This window comes from Schistocerca gregaria, chromosome 3, assembly GCF_023897955.1.
Source record: "Schistocerca gregaria isolate iqSchGreg1 chromosome 3, iqSchGreg1.2, whole genome shotgun sequence".
NCBI lineage: Eukaryota > Metazoa > Arthropoda > Insecta > Orthoptera > Acrididae > Schistocerca > Schistocerca gregaria.
Window position 1 is genome coordinate 437,962,097 of NC_064922.1, and position 17,339 is coordinate 437,979,435.

Genomic DNA, 17,339 nt, shown 5'->3' on the forward strand with positions numbered 1-17,339 from the left:
AGGGCTATAAGAAGCTCGATAGTCCTTCTGTGACACTGCACAAAGACTCAGCAGGAATGTAGGTACTGTCCATGATTGCTAGCAGCGGTAGTCATGAGAATGTCCGGACACAAGAAGACTGGGCTCTAGACAACCACATGTTAATACCAAAAGGGAAGACCATCGTGTTTGGCATATGGCTTTGACTCATAACACTCATCTGCAGCAGCAATTTTAGCATCAGTTGGCACCACAGTTTCACAATAAATTGTTAAAAATTGATTACTGCAAAGACAGCTCTGACCCAGATGCCCTGTAGCATGCATTCCACTGACCCCAAACCACCGGCATTTCTGACTCCACTGGTGTAGAGCGAGAGCTCATTGGAGGTCAGGGTGGAGGTCTATTGTGTTTTCTGATGAGAGCTGGTTCTGCCTAAGAGCCACTGATGGCTATATCTTGGTTGGAACGAAGCCAGTTAAGCACTTGCAACAACCAGTCTATGGCCCAGAGACACTATGTGTACTGTACACCTGGAGTTATGGTCTGGGGTGATATTTTGTATGACTGAAGGAGCACTCTTGATGTTATCCCACACACCCTGAATGCAAATTTGAATGCCTATTTGGTTATTTGACCTGCTGTGCTGCAATTCATGAAAATCATTCCAGAGGGTGTTTTCCAACAGGATAAGGCTCACCCACATACAGTTTTTGTTAAGCCAACATCCTCTACAGAGTATTGACATGTTGCCTTGGTCTGATTGATCACCAGATCTGTCTCCTATTGAACATATATGGGACATCAGATGAATCATTTCAAACAGCATCAACTGTCCCTGTATTGACAGATCAAGTGCAACAGCCATGGAACTCCATCCCACAGACTGACATGGTACCTGTACAACACTGTGCATGCATGTTTCAAGCTCACATTCAACATTATGGAAGTTACCTCAGTTATTAACATACCAGCATTTCACATTTGCAATGACTTACATTGCACTTACATTAACCTGTGATCTTACTATGTTGATCACTTAAATATATTACCTAGAAAAATGTATTCCAGAAATTTCATTACTCTAAGTTAATTATTTTTTGGGGTTGTGATTTTTTCCAACAGTGTATATTCTTAAAATCATCATTTAAAGCTGGTTCTTGAAACATTGTAAGTATGTTTTCTCAGGATAGTTTACATCTATCTTCAAGAGTCTGCCAGTTTAATTTCTTAACCATCTGTGTGTCACAGAGATGTGATTTTTCTCCCACAGATGAAACAAACTTATGACCATTCGTGCTGCTCCTCTCTGTGTACATTCAATATCCCCTGTTAGTCCTATCTGGTACAAGTCCCACAAATTTGAGCAGTATTCTAGGATGGGTCACACAAATGATTTATAAGAAACGTCCTTTGTAGATGGATTGCATTTTCTTAATATTCTGCCAATAAACTGAAGTCTACCAGTTGTTTAACCTATGACTGAGCCTATGTGATCATTCCATTTCAAATACCTACAAATTGTTACACCCAGGTATTTGTATGAGTTGGCTGATTCCAAGAGTGACTCACTGATATTATAGTCATAGGATAGTATAGTTTTTTTCTGTTTTGTGAAGTGCACAGTTTTACATTTCTGAACATTTAAAGCGAGTCGCCAATCTTTGCACCAATTTAAAATTTTATCAAGATCTCACTGAACATCTATGCACTTCCTTTCAGATAGTACTTCGTTATACATAAGCATCACCTGCATATAGTCTGAGGTTAATATTGCCAGCAAGATCATTAATATACAACACAAACAGCAAGAGTTCCAACACATTTCCCCGGAGCACCAGTAAAGTTACTTCTACATCTAATGATGACTCTCCATTCGAGATAACAGATTGCATCCTTCCTACAAAAAAGTCCTCAATTCAGTCACAAATTTCACTTTATATTCTATACAATAGCACGTTTGGCAATAAGTGTACGTGTGGTACTGAATCATATGCTTTTTTGGAATTCAAGAAATACTGCATCTACTTGACTGCCTTGATTGAAAGTTTCCAGTGTGTCACGTGAGAAAAGCAACTTGGGTTTCACATGACTGATGTTTTCTGTATCCTTATTGGTTGGCTTGGAAGATGTTATTCTGTTCAAGATATAGCATTATGTTTGAGCTCAGAATATGTTCAAAGATTCTACAGCAAACCAATGTCAAATATAGTGGACGGTAGTTTTTTGGATCGCTTCTATTATGCTTCTTGTAAACGGATGCGACCAGTGCTTTCTGTTTGTGGGATGTACAATAGATTGTAGTTAAGGGAGGGGCTAAATCCACCACAAATTCAGTACAGAATCTGATAGGGATTCCATCTGGCCATCGAGCTTTGTTCAGTTTTAGTTACTTCAGCTAATACTCAGCTCCACTGACACTAACACTTATTTCACCCATCTTGTGCATGATAAAATGATTAAATCAGGAGGGTTCTCCTGGATTTTCCATTGTAGAGGAAAATTTGAAAATGGAGATAAGCATCTCAGCTTTTGCTTTGCTACCCTCAATTCAGTTCCGCCTCATTCCCAAGTGACTGGACACTGACTGTGATGGCACTAACAACCTTTATAAACAACCAGTATTTCTTTGGGTTTAGTGAAAGATCAGTCTAATATTCTACTATAGTAGTCATTGAAGGCTTCATGCATTGCTCTCTTGACAGTCACACGAGTTGCATTCGGCATCTCTCCATCTACAGCCTCTTGCTTTATTTTGAAACTGTTATGCAGTAGTCCCTGTTTATTTAGAAGTTTCTTTACAGTAATTGTACACAATTATCAACTGTTCTACAAAAGTACATACCTACTGAGACCGTCGTCAATTATTCTTTTAAATTTGAGCCATAGATCCTCTACAAGCTCCTGTCCTGTGCTGAAAACTACTGCTTTTTATGCTACATTAGTGAACATATATATGTTGCTACTTGTTTTAATTGTCCTTTGTACTTTGGTGATCACTGTTGCCAAAACCACATCATTGTCACTGTTATCAGTTTCAATGTGGGCACCCTGAAAGAGGTTAGGTCTGCTTGTTGCCATTAGATCAAATCGTGGTTGGTGGTGGAAGAGCCCCGTGCAGGGGTAGAGAAGAGTCTGGGCATTGATGCCTTGGCTGCCCATCTGTTTCTCTTGCTGCCCATACCACTTTCACATCAGAGCATTCCTGACACAGTTTTGCTAAACCCACGTTCTATGCAGACGTTGGATGGAAATTGCTGTCTTGATTGCTAAGGCCATAAAGTACTCTTTTTTCCAATACCTCTTTGATAACTGAATTCCAGAATCTGCTGTTACAGCAGAATACTCTTGTATGTTCAAAAACAAACATACAGTACTGGCCATTAAAATTGCTACACTAAGAAGAAGTGCAGACGTTAAACGGGTATTCATTGGACAAATATATTATACTAGAACTGACATGTGATTACATTTCCAAGCAATTTGGGTGCATAGATCCTGAGGAATCAGTACCCAGAACAACCACCTCTGGCCATAATAACGGCCTTGATACACCTGGGCATTGAGTCAAACAGAGCTTGGATGGTGTGTACAGGTACAGCTGCCCATGCAGCTTCAACATGATACCACAGTTCATCAAGAGTGGTGACTGGCATATTGTGACGAGCCAGTTGCTTGGCCTCCATTGATCAGACGTTTTCAATTGGTGAGAGATCTGGAGAATGTGCTGGCCAGGGCAGCAGTCTAACATTTTCTGTATCCAGAAAGGCCCATACAGGACTGGCAACAGGCGATTGTGTGTTATCCTGCTGAAATGTAGGGTTTCGCAGGAATTGAATGAAATGTAGAGCCATGGGTCGTAACACAGCTGAAATGTAATGTCCACTGTTCAAAGTGCCGTCAATGCGAACAAGAGGTGATCGAGACGTGTAACCAGTGGCACCCTATATCATCATGATAGGTGATACGCCAGTATAGCAATGATGAATACACGCTTCCAATGTGCGTTCACCATGATGTCGCCAAACACTGATGCGACCATCATGATGTTGTAGTCAGAACCTGGATTCATCCAAAAAAATGACGTTTTGCCATTCGTGCACCCAGGTTCGTCATTGAGTACACCATTGCAGGCACTCCTGTCTGTGATGCAGCGTCAAGGGTAACTGCAGACATGGTCTCCGAGCTGATAGTCCATGCTGCTGCAAAAGTCATCGAACAGTTCGTGCAGATGGTTGTTGTCTTCCAAACATCCACATCTGTTGACTCAGGGATCAAGACATGGCTGCATGATCCGTTACAGCCATGCCATAAGATACCTGTCATCTCGACTGCTAGTGATATGAGGCCGTTGGGATCCAGCACGGCGTTCCGTATTACCCTCCTGAACCCACCAATTCCATATTCTGCTAACAGTCATTGGATCTCGACCAACGTGAGCAGCAATCTCGAGGTAAGATAAACCGCAATCGCGAAAGGCTACAACCCGACCTTTATCAAAGTCGGAAACATGATGGTACGCATTTCTGCTCCTTACACGATGCATCACAACAACGTTTCACCAGGCAATGCTGGTCAATTGCTGTTTGTGTATTAGAAATCGGTTGGAAACTTTCCTCATGTCAGCACATTGTAGGTGTCGCCACCGGCGACAACCTTGTGTGAATGCTCTGAAAAGTTAATCATTTGCATATCACAGCATCTTCTTCCTGTTGGTTAAATTTTGTGTCTGTAGCATGTCATGTTCACGGTGTAGCAATTTTAATGGCCAGTAGTGTATGTCTTTCGAGGATGCTGTGCTCTTCTGCTGCACCCTTGTTGGTTTGGCCAAAATGAAGGCTCCTTTCATGTTCTGAACAGTGTTGCAAGATTCTTCACTGAATCTGGTCAAAGTACTAATTATCTGAATAATTTCTTTTTATCTCATCTTACATTTCCTCAATGTCCTCCTCATCTGCGGAGCTAGTTGCCATATATACTTGTACTACTGAGATGGGTGTGAGCTTCATGTATATACTGGCTACAATAATGTGATCACTATGCTGTTCATAGCAGCTTACGTGCATTCCTATTTTTTTACTCAGTATTAAACCTACTCCTGCATTACCCTTATTTTATTTCATATTTATAACCCTGTACTCACCTGACCAAGAGTCCTGTTCCTCCTGCCACCAAACTTCACTAATTCCCACTCTATCTAACTTTAAGCTATCCATTGCCCTTTTTAAATTTTCTAATCTACCTGCCAGATTAAGGGATCTGACATTCCATCTACCAATCTGTAGAACACCAGTTTTGTTTCTCCTGATAATGATGTCCTCCTGAGTAGTCCCCACCTAGAGATCTGAATTGGGGACTACTTTAGCTCCAGAATATTTTAACCAAGAGAATTCCATCATGATTTAACCATACAGTAAAGCTGCATGCCCTCAGGAAAAATTATGGTTGTAGCTCCCCTTGCTTTCAGACACAGCAAGACCATTGTGGTTTATATTACAAGGCCAGATCAGTCAATCGTCCAGACTGTTGGCCCTGGAACTACTGAAAAAGCTGCTGTCACTCTTCAAGAACCCCGTATTTGTCTAGCCTCTCAGCTAATACCCCCCTGTTGTGGTTACATCTAGGGTGCAGCTATTTGTATTGCTGAGGCGTGGATGCCTCCCCACTAACAGCAGGCTCGGTGATTCTTGGGGGGGGTGGGGTGGGGGAGCCAAGGGTACTATAGGTATTAGAATCTGAACAGTGTAACATTGAGTGAGACAGCACAGTGGCCAAGAGACCACATCCTGTATGAGTGAAGTCAAATCATGGCTAGCAACCTTCTTTTACATTGCTTTTTTTAAAAAAAGGTTTTTTTCTATCTGTTGATCACTGATATTCATTTGAAAATTACAAGTTTTGAGCAATATCTCTCCTTCGATCTGTTAAACAATAAAAAAAATTACAACTGGTTTCTAATCCTATCCTATGTGACTTGAATTAAATTTCACTCTGCAGTGAAGTGTATGTTAATTTGTATCATCCTGGCAGGTGAAAACTGTGAGCCGGACTGAGGTTCAAACCTGGGGCTTTGCCTTTCAATGGCTAATGCTCTTCTGACTGAGCTATCCAAGCTGTCAGAGCAGTTTTTGAGTTGTGCATTGATAGCTCAGGAAAAGCAAAGGCCCCAGGTTTGAGTCCCAGTCTGGCACACATTTTACTGCCTGGAGATTTCAAGAAATGATCAGTTTCACGACTTTTCAGACCAAGTTTGTATATGCTGAATGTTTGTTTTAATGGATGTCAGGAAAATGATTAACTCCAACTTTCTGCTTGGAGAGATTCTACACTGGAAAACAAAAAGTAAACTTGAAAATTCAAACAATGGTAACTCCAGGTTGGATTATGAACAATATAATGAAAAAGACATTGATACTGTAAAGATGACGCATGATGTTACAGATAGGTACAACTAAAATAAACTTACATTAGCTTTCAGCCACAGCCTTCATCACAAAAAGAAAGAAACACATACCCATAGACAGTCATTCACACAAGCAAGCACACTTCCCACACACATGACCACCATCTTCAGCAGCTCGGACTAGAATGCAACTGTCATGTGGAATGTTCCGTAACATTTCCCACTTCTTTGATACACACATAAAAAAAGTTTTGTGTCCCACCAGTTCCAAGAATTCCGGAACCTGTGCAGAAAATTACAATAGAGATCAACATAAACATCATTCCCGCTCTTTTTGTTGCTCATGAAAACCACACATTGCGTGTTGTATCACCGTACAGTGAGACCTTCAGAGGTGGTGGTCCAGATTGCTGTACACACCAGTACCTCTAATACCCAGTAGCACATTCTCTTGCATTGATGCATGCCTGTATTCATTGTCGCATACTATCCAAAAGCCAAAAGTTCATCAAGGCACTGTTAGTTCATATTGCCCCACTCCTCAATGGTGATTCGGTGTAGATCCCTCAGCGTGGTTGGTGGGTCACATCATCCATAAACAGCCCTTTTCAGTCTATCCCAGGCATTTTCAATAGGGTTCATCTCTGGAGAACATGCTGGCCACTCTAGTTGAGTGATGTCATTATCCTAAAGGAAATCATTCACAAGATGTGCAAGATGGTGGCATGAAGACAAATGCCTCGCCAATATGCTTCCGATATGGTGCCACTATCGGTCGGAGGATGGCATTCACATATCGTTCAGCTGTTATGGCACCTTCCACGACAACCAATGGCATACATCGGCCCCACATAATGCTACCCCAAAACAGCAGGGAACCTCCACCTTGCTGCACTCACTGGACAGTGTATCTAAGATGTTCAGCCTGACAGGGTTGCCTCCAAACACGTCTCCAACGATTGTCTGGTTGAAGGCATATGCGACACTCATCGGTGAAGAGAACATGATGCCAATCCAGAGCGGTCCATTCAGCATGTGTTGGGCCCATCTGTACTGTGCTGCACAGTGTTATGGTTGCAAAGATGCACCTTGCCATGGATGTCAGGAGTGAAGTTGAGCATCATGCAGCCTATTGCACACAGTTTGAGTCACAACATCATGTCCTGTGGCTGCGCAAAAAGCATTACTCAACATGGTGGCATTGCTGTCAGGGTTCCTCTGAGCCATAATCCATAGGTAGCGGTCATCCACTGCTGTAGTAGCCCTTGGGTGGGCTGAGCGAGGCATGTCATCGACAGTTCCTGTTTCTCTGTATCTCCTCCATGTCCAAACAACATCACTTTGGTTCACTCCGAGACACCTGGACACTTCCCTTGTTAAGAGCCCTTCCTGGCAAGTAACAATGTGGATGTGATCAAACCAATGTATTGACTGTCTAGGCACAGTTGAACTACAGACAACACAAGCCATGTACCTCCTTCCTGGTGGAATGACTGGAACTGATCAGCTGTCAGACTCCCTCTGTCTAAATGGCACTGTTCATGCATGGTTGTTTACATCTTTTGGCGGGTTTAGTGACATCTCTGAACAGTTAAAAGGACTGTGTCTGTGATACAATATCCACAATCAACATCTATCTTCAGGAGTTCTGGGAACTGGGATGATGCAAAACTTTTTTTGATGTGTGTAAATATTCTGTTCAGATTAGATGACTTCTGACTAGAGGTTCTTTTCTACAGTGTTTCAAAACTGAAACTTTCATTATAATCACCATGTACATGGAAGAAATAATTTGTCAGATGGTTTAAATGCTCTGCTATCATAGTTAAAACTGACTGCAAGAAAGAAAATAAAATCCCACATCTTCTCGGCACAGCATTTTCTTTCTTGTTGTTGGTTTTAATAGAAAACCTGTAGATTGTTGCTTAAAAAATATACAGCATCTATCTGTCTGGTTGTTTATTATAGTGTTGGGTAAATATGTGAAGTAAGTCAAATATGAGTGTTTCAAGTTTTCTGCTAACGCTGTTTCTTTGTTATATAATGTTCAACAGATGGCATTCCAGTAGGTATAAAAACACACATATATTCAAATGCAACATTGTGTCAAAATTTCAAAGCAATTGGTTAAGAAATTTCAGAGATTTAAAATTCTGAACAAATAAATATTTACACTTTTATTTATATGATTGTTTGCTGCTTATAAGAGGTCCATATGATAACTTTAATTTATAGTAAGACAAACTGTTACTGTCACAGGTGGGAAAGAAAACTGAAATAACTTTTCTGAGAAAAAGTTCTTGTTGGTCACTTGAAAAATAGAGAAGATCTTTCTATCTACTCTTAAGTTCAAGCTAAGAGAAATACAAGCAGAACCTGTATGACAGAGTGATTAGATTAGAAAGTATAATCACAAACAGCTGTGGATTCTGAGCATATTGGACGAAGGGTACATATTCTGAAGATTGACTTAAATTAACATTGTGGGAAAAGTGAAATTAGTAAATAAAATGGAGTTCGCTGAGACAGAATTTATAAGATCTTGGCGGTAAACGTTTGGAAACTGTACCAACAGAAGTACTGTTGAAAAGTGAGGTTAATATTTTGAAAATAGTTATCAAGAAGCCTGGATGAGAGCTAAGAAGTGAAGGAGCACCCTGGGAATCCAAGTAAGGCTGCAAGTATAAAGTGAGTCTTGTATAAAAGGCTTTTTGATGCCCAACTGCAACTCTAAAATCTAGATTTTTAATTTTAACGGACAAAGTAGGAGAGATACATGAGGAAGATCTAAACATGGATATTAGTTTAAAATGGCTTTTAGTCACATACTGAAATGCGTCAGATGAAAACAGATTATGTGAAGAGTTAGAAAAAACTTTAACCAAATAAAACTGATTTTTATAATTCAGAAGTGCAAGTCAAATGATACTGGTAACAGAACCAGTTTTTAAGTATTTGTAATGTACCTCAACACTCCCATAGCAACCACCTGAGGGTCACAATCATTTTCATGAACGTACACTATGTGATCAAAAGTATCCTGACACCTGGCTGAAAATCACTTACAAGTTCGTGGTACCCTCCATTGGAAATGGTGGAACACAATATGGTGTTGGCCCATCCTTGGACTTGACGACAGCTTCCACTCTCTCAGGCATATGTTCAATCAGGTGCTGAAAGGTTTGTTGGGGAATGTCAGTCCATTCTTCATGGAGGGCTGCACTGAGGAGAGGTATTGATGTCAGTTGGTGAGGCCTGGCATTCCAAAACATCCCACAGGTGTTCTATAGGATTCAGGTCAGGACTCTGTGCAGGCCAGTCCACTACATGGATGTTTTTGTCGTGCAAGCACTTGGCCATAGGCCATGCATTATGAACAGGTGCTTGATTGTGTTGAAAGATGCAATCACTATCCGCAAATTGCTTTTCAACAGTGGGAAGCAAGAAGATGCTTAAAACATCAATTTAGGCCTGTGCTGCGATAGTACCATGCAAAACAAGAAGGGGTGCACACCACCTCCATGAAAAACATGACCACACAATAACACGAGTGCCTCTGAATTTTACAGTTGGCGCTACACTCACTGGCAGATGACATTCACCAGGCATTTGCCATACCCACATCCTGCCATCGGATCGCCACATTATGTACTGTGGTTCATCACTCCACACAATGTTTTTCCACTGATCAATTTTCCAATGTTTACACTCCCTACACCAAGCGAGGTGTCCATTGGCATTTACCGGCATGATGTGTGGCTTATGAGCAGCCGCTCGACCATTAAATTCAAGTTTTCTCACCTCCCACCTAACTGTTCTAGTACTTGCAGTGGATCCTGATGCAGTTTGGAATTCCTGTGTGATGGTCTGGATAGATGTCTTCCTATTACACATTACGACCTTTTTCAACTGTTTGCAGTCTCTGTCAGTCAACAGATGAGGTCGGCCTGTGTGCTTTTTTTCTGTACATGACCCTTCACATTTTCACTTCACTATCACATTGGAAACAGTGGAACTAGGGATGTCTAAGAGTGTGGAAATCTTGTGTGTAGACGTGTGACACAAGTGACACCCAATCACTTAACCAGGTTCAAAGTCCGTGAGTTTCCCGGAGCGCCCCATTCTGCTCTCTCACGATGTTTAATGACTACTGAGGTTGCTGATATGGAATACCTGGGAGTAGGTGGCAGCACAATGCACCTAATATGAAAACATATGTTTTTGGGGGTGTCCAAATACTTTTGATCACATAGTGTATATGATAGGAATTTACCCAAGTCCCAGGATGATAAACTTAAGAATTAGATTGGTATAAAACTGATCTGATGCAGCTCTCTACACCAGTCTGTCCTGTACATGCCCTCTTCATCTATGCATAACTCCTATGACCTACAACGTCCATTTGAAACTGCTTACTGTAGCCAATCCTTTGTCTCCATCGACAATTCAGAGCTATTATTAGAAACAGGTGATGCACAATGGGGTGTCCTCCATTTTGAAGATTTAGAGGACAAGGTAGGATTTGAGAAAGGTTTAAAAAGAAATCTTGGTCTGAAAGTGCTCAGTCGAATCTGGGTTTAGACTTGCTTAAGCCTGGCACTTTTAGATTAGTGTTGGATACATAAATTTCTTCAGGTGGTACTTAAAACCAAGTCATGTATTTAGATGACTCAGCCAGTAAAACCTACCATGCAGGTATATTAATAAGTCGTTTACCACTGGAGTAATGGAAAAATTTATTCAGATTCATTGAAGCGTTGTAAGTTGGCTTTCTTGAACAAAGAGATTTCTTGAACCATTCAAGAAGTTGAAAGAAGAAAGGCAGAAATAGCAAAAGGGGAAGACTGCAGGCAAAGCATGAATAAGAATCAGGGATCAAAGTTTGGAAATGGAAGCTGGAGTTTTAAAAGCAACTACACGAAGGAGATGATAGGAACTGTAAAGATTAATCACAATGAAAAGAATGCAAAGAACACAATACAAACAGATTATTCTAAAAGACAAAAGGAGAAGGGAAAGAAGGTGGAATTGCCTTGGATCACTTTGGTTAGTTGGGCTCAGCAACACAAAACCCAGAGCATTTTATAATGGCTTAATCCATTATCAACAGAACCAAGATCTAAGGGACATATTATTGAAATTAGAGATGCAGAGAGTGAGGGCTATATTCCAATATTTTGTTAGCAGTTATGTGTTTGAGTATTTCCTTACTTGTCGTGTCACCAGAAAATATTTCCTGAGCTGATCTTTAGAGGGCATATCATCTGACAGAAGAGAAAGCTGTACAACCAGTGGAGGCTGTAGAAATCATTTTGTCTTGATAAATGTGGCAGAGCAGCAAGTGTGTGAGTATCATCTGTATGTTCACTCCTGAACATTCACTGTTGACCATCATCTCAAATCTACTATTACTATCTTGCTGGCCAACCATTGTCTTCTCACATCACAGGGGTAACTAAGGAAGAAAATATGGCAAATCTGGAATAATTAGCAAGAATTCAATATTTGAAAGTGCAAATTTTTGCATGCTTCACACACATTGTGGACAACACAAGAATTAGGCTAACTTCCCCAGCCTTTCATGAATCTGATTAATTATCCATAAATTCACCATAGGTACAACAGCAAGTATCAGCTCCAATGAAGCAACTCTGCAAGAAGACATTCCAAGCAAAGCCTTTGACTGCATCTCACACACAACACTAATAGCTAAGTTAAGATGCTACGGTGTTGGAGGTGTTGTTCTATCAACACTCCAATCGTATTTGGAAAACCGAAAGCAGGTAGTATCAGTGCAAGGAGCAACTTCTCTTAAACAAAAAGTGGAACATGAGTGCCCCAAGAATCAGTCTTAGGACCCCTCCTATTCCTCATATATGTCAATGATATGAGCTCTAATAGCCAAATGTTGCAGTTTGCAGATAACACTACCCTTATTGCCAAAGGACATACAGCTGCAGAAGCTCTTGGTGCATCAACTTTGATGTTTGAAGAAATAAAAGAATGGTTCATCATAAACAAAATGAAGATCAATGAAGAAAAAACCCAACATTTGATATACACTCTAACCAACATTGAAGACCAAGAAAACATGGAGACTGTCAGACTACTGGGCTTCAAGATTGACAGCAAACTCTCCATGAATGATCACACTGCATATGTATGCACTAAACTTTCTCGTGTGATATACCTCCTGAGGAAGCTGAAGAGGGTAATAACTGACCAGTTTCTCACAACTGTCAACCATGCACTCTTTTGCAGCCACCTTTAGCTATGGACTGTTGTTGTGGGGCACTACTCAGGCTGCAAGGATGTGTGGTTCTAGTGAATGGACAAAATAATAAATATTGTTATGTTTTATATAAAATTTTGCCTAAATTTAATCTTTTTTTATGTTATCAGTTAACTGCACATTTAATTTTGTGTTCTACTTAAAGGACATATTTTGCCAAAATGAAAGTTTAGTGTGTGATCTATGTGGTTTTGTAAACATTTTGCTTTATGGTATTTTCATTTGCTGCTATGAAGTTTTACTTTCCTGTTTAGTTACATTTCATTTTCTCTATGTTCTGTGTGTTTTTGTGCACTGCATAAATACACTCCTGGAAATTGAAATAAGAACACCGTGAATTCATTGTCCTAGGAAGGGGAAACTTTATTGACACATTCCTGGGGTCAGATACATCACATGATCACACTGACAGACCCACATGCACATAGACACAGGCAACAGAGCATGCACAATGTCCGCACTAGTACAGTGTATATCCACCTTTCGCAGCAATGCAGGCTGCTATTCTCCCATGGAGACGATCGTAGAGATGCTGGATGTAGTCCTGTGGAACGGCTTGCCATGCCATTTCCACCTGGCGCCTCAGTTGGACCAGCGTTCGTGCTGGACGTGCAGACCGCGTGAGACGACGCTTCATCGAGTCCCAAATATGCTCAATGGGGGACAGATCCGGAGATCTTGCTGGCCAGGGTAGTTGACTTACATCTTCTAGAGCATGTTGGGTGGCACAGGATACATGCGGACGTGCATTGTCCTGTTGGAACAGCAAGTTCCCTTGCCGGTCTAGGAATGGTAGAACAATGGGTTCAATGACGGTTTGGATGTACCGTGCACTATTCAGTGTCCCCTCGACGATCACCAGAGGTGTACGGCCAGTGTAGGAGATTGCTCCCCACACCATGATGCCGGGTGTTGGCCCTGTGTGCCTCGGTCGTATGCAGTCCTGATTGTGGCGCTCACCTACACAGCGCCAAACACGCATACGACCATCATTGGCACCAAGGCAGAAGCGACTCTCATCGCTGAAGACGGCACGTCTCCATTCGTCCCTCCATTCACGCCTGTCGCGACACCACTGGAGGCGGGCTGCATGATGTTGGGGCGTGAGCGGAAGACGGCCTAATGGTGTGTGGGACCGTAGCCCAGCTTCATGGAGACGGTTGCGAATGGTCCTCGCCGATACCCCAGGAGCAACAGTGTCCCTAATTTGCTGGGAAGTGGCGGTGCGGTAACCCTACGGCACTGCGTAGGATCCTACGGTCTTGGCGTGCATCCGTGCATCGCTGCAGTCCGGTCCCAGGTCGACGGGCACGTGCACCTTCCGCCGACCACTGGCGACAACATCGATGTACTGTGGAGACCTCACGCCCCACGTGTTGAGCAATTCAGTGGTACGTCCACCCGGCCTCCCGCATGCCCACTATACGCCCTCGCTCAAAGTCCGTCAACTGCACATACGGTTCACGTCCACGCTGTCGCAGCATGCTACCAGTGTTTAAGACTGCAATGGAGCTCCGTATGCCACGGCAAACTGGTTGACACTGACGGCGGCGGTGCACAAATGCTGCGTAGCTAGCACCATTCGACGGCCAACACCGCAGTTCCTGGTGTGTCCGCTGTGCCGTGCGTGTGATCATTGCTTGTACAGCCCTCTCGCAGTGTCCGGAGCAAGTATGGTGGGTCTGACACACCAGCGTCAATGTGTTCTGTTTTCCATTTCCAGGAGTGTATTTTCTTTTATGTGTAATATAAATTTTCTATATGGTGTTGTATAAATGTTAGTTGATAAACATTGCATTTGTGACGCAGTCTGTCCAGCCATGGCTGGTAAACGACGAAGATCTAGTGCCTAACAAACTGCATGCCTAATGGATTTCATACCTGGGAAAATTCTCATGTTTGCTGCAGACACATCATAAGCTAGGCATTGGTGCTAGGCAATAGGGCAGAAAACCCTCATTGTCAACCATGTCAGTCATGCCACTCTGTTCTTTCATTTAAAAGATGCAAAGTATAATTATCACCAAACTGAAAAGGGGAATTAACCATTATTTCTTAATTACAGAAAACTCTGTTAATATTGGTAAAGTGTACAGTTCCAGATAAACCAGTGGCTGCAACTCTATACTTTCTGTGCCACCAGAAGATATTTTCTAAACTGAATTTCAGGGGCTGTATCACTTTAAAGATGCCAGGGAAGGACTAACATTTCTGTGAGAGGAAGGCTACAAGAATTCCTCAGCTCCAATGGTAGGCAAAGCAGCAAAAGCCAATGCCACGCACTGGTACAGCAACCATAACAGATCTTTAGATGCAGAAAAAACAGTCTTGGTTGCACAAGATTGGTTAAATAAATCTTTACATGTGATGCATTTCACCTATTCTAGGCATCATCAGACAATCGGGAAATTACGAACTGATATAAGCATAAATTTATACTAAGGACAATAATAAATGAATAAATTAAAAATAATGAAGGAAGACAAACATTGACTGGACTATGGATCACATGGCCACATTTGTGCTTCAGGGGGTGGTGAAGGGTATAAATTTCAACTCACAAAATACTGCACCATGATTGAGCTTACCAATAAAAGCTTGCTAATCATGACTGAGGTGTTGTAATTAAAAGTGCCATCTAAATGGGTCGAAAAAATTATATAGTCACTGCCAACGCTTCTTTATCTCATCCAGAAGCAGCACAAAAAAGGTACTGACAGAAGTTAAAAGAAAGCTACTTAGACTTGAGATGGGTACCTACCTTAGGCAAATAGACAAATTCATTAAGCAGAAAAAGCTCACGGTTGCAAAATACACCAATATAATGGTTAGGCTAATACACCGAATGAATGGGCACTAATAATCACAAAAAAAACAGCAAAGGATTAATGATAGAGACTACATCAGTCCTTCGCTTACATCAGCAGTGTGCAAAAGTACAATTGTGGCTATCCCAATTACTGGGTCTTTTTAATACAACTTGGCTAAGCTATTTTGGCATACTAAAGTTCATGTTATTTTCTCTCTCTCTCTCTCTCTCTCTCTCTCTCTCTCTCTCTCTCTCTCTCTCTCTCTCTCTCTCTCTCCCTCCCTCTCCCAGGCAGTAAACACAGTAAACAGTCCCCCATAATCAGGAATTTATTCTCGAAGTCACGAATTTATTCTCGATGTTTAGACAAGAAGAGAATAAAAGCTTTTGAAATATGGGCTACAGAGGAATGCTGTAGATTAGATGGGTAGATCAAATAACTAAAGAGGAGGTACTGAATAGAATTAGGCAGCAGAGAAATTTGTGGCACAACTTGACTAGAAGAAGGGATCAGTTGGTAGGACACATTCTGAGACATCAATTTAGTACTGGAAGGAAGTGTGCACGGAAAAAATCATAGAGGGTGACCAAAAGATGAATACACTAAGTAGATGTAGAAGGATGTAGGTTGAAATAGTTACTTCTGAGATGAAGAGGTCTGCACTGGATGGAGTAGCATGGAGAGTTGCATCAAACCAGTCTTTGGACAGAAGGCAACAACTACTACTCAAGTTCTAAGTACTAACGTCAAGAAAGAATAGGATCAGGCAGTAATGATACAACAGATTTTAGTAAAATCTGCCAGGGGTAAGTGAGTATTAAAGACTTTCTAGCAAATAACTGGTAGCTTCCCCTGCCTGAATAATCTTGGCCTTGTACAACATTTTTACTTGAGAGAAAGTCATACCAAATCACTGCATTACCCGTTGGATTAAACATGCTGATCAAAGTGTTCATTATAGCTGTGGATCTATTTTTGGGCAAGCCCCTTGGACAAAGCAACCTTGTATGTGAATATTACTTCAATAATGACCAAAACATGGGGGGCACACTACTGAATCATAACGTAATTACTCGATCAGCAAAAGCAGAAAGAAATCACGAATAAGTTGTACACATGCTTCTGATTATGATGTAGTATGGTTAAGTTTTTCAGGAATCGAAAAAATTTTGCTACTGTTTGCCAAAACCTGGCATAAGAAAGGAACTATTCAGTAACTAAAAAGAAAATCTCTGAGTTGTATGGTATCTTAACTATTAAGGTGCTATATCAGTTAATTCCTTAAAAAATGACTATACACTTGTGTAACAGAACTTTTTCACTTTCACAGCACAGTGAGCTAGCACATTGGTACCTATTATGATGGGCTTTATAAAGGACATCCCATTAAGAATGCAATTTTTGATATGGCCACCATTTTTGTTCTGGTAAGTTGGCAGATCTGAATGACGCATGATTTCCACCTGTTATCGTCTTGACCAATTATCGAGCACTTCATAACAGAACAGTGTGCTCTCATAGTAAAAACTTACTACAACTGTGCTTAATGTTGTGGGGAGACTGTTTGCAAATGCTGTGGAATGACTGTACAATGTAATGCTCCTAATAAGTCAACTGTATTGAGATCGAGTGCTAAATTTGAGAAAACTCGTTTGGTTTAGGAAGTTAATCTTGAGGCAGCCTTGTGTTGCCATTCTGTGGAAAGCATTATCTACATGATTGATAACAATTCTGTAAGTCTAGTGAAATCTATTCACTGTCTCATAAAACTGGATATTCTCAGAACTAGCTTGTAACGAATTCTGAAAGATCTGCACCTCTGAGTCTATGAAAAAGAACAGAAGACGATCACAAA

At 41.3% G+C, this 17,339-nt stretch overlaps 1 protein-coding gene across 4 annotated transcripts in view; it reads right to left on the bottom strand.

The window, feature by feature from the left end:
- Nucleotides 1-17,339, bottom strand: part of LOC126354590 (enolase-like) — a 118,095-nt gene that overhangs the window by 12,406 nt on the left and 88,350 nt on the right. The gene's annotated exons all lie outside the window — the stretch shown is intronic.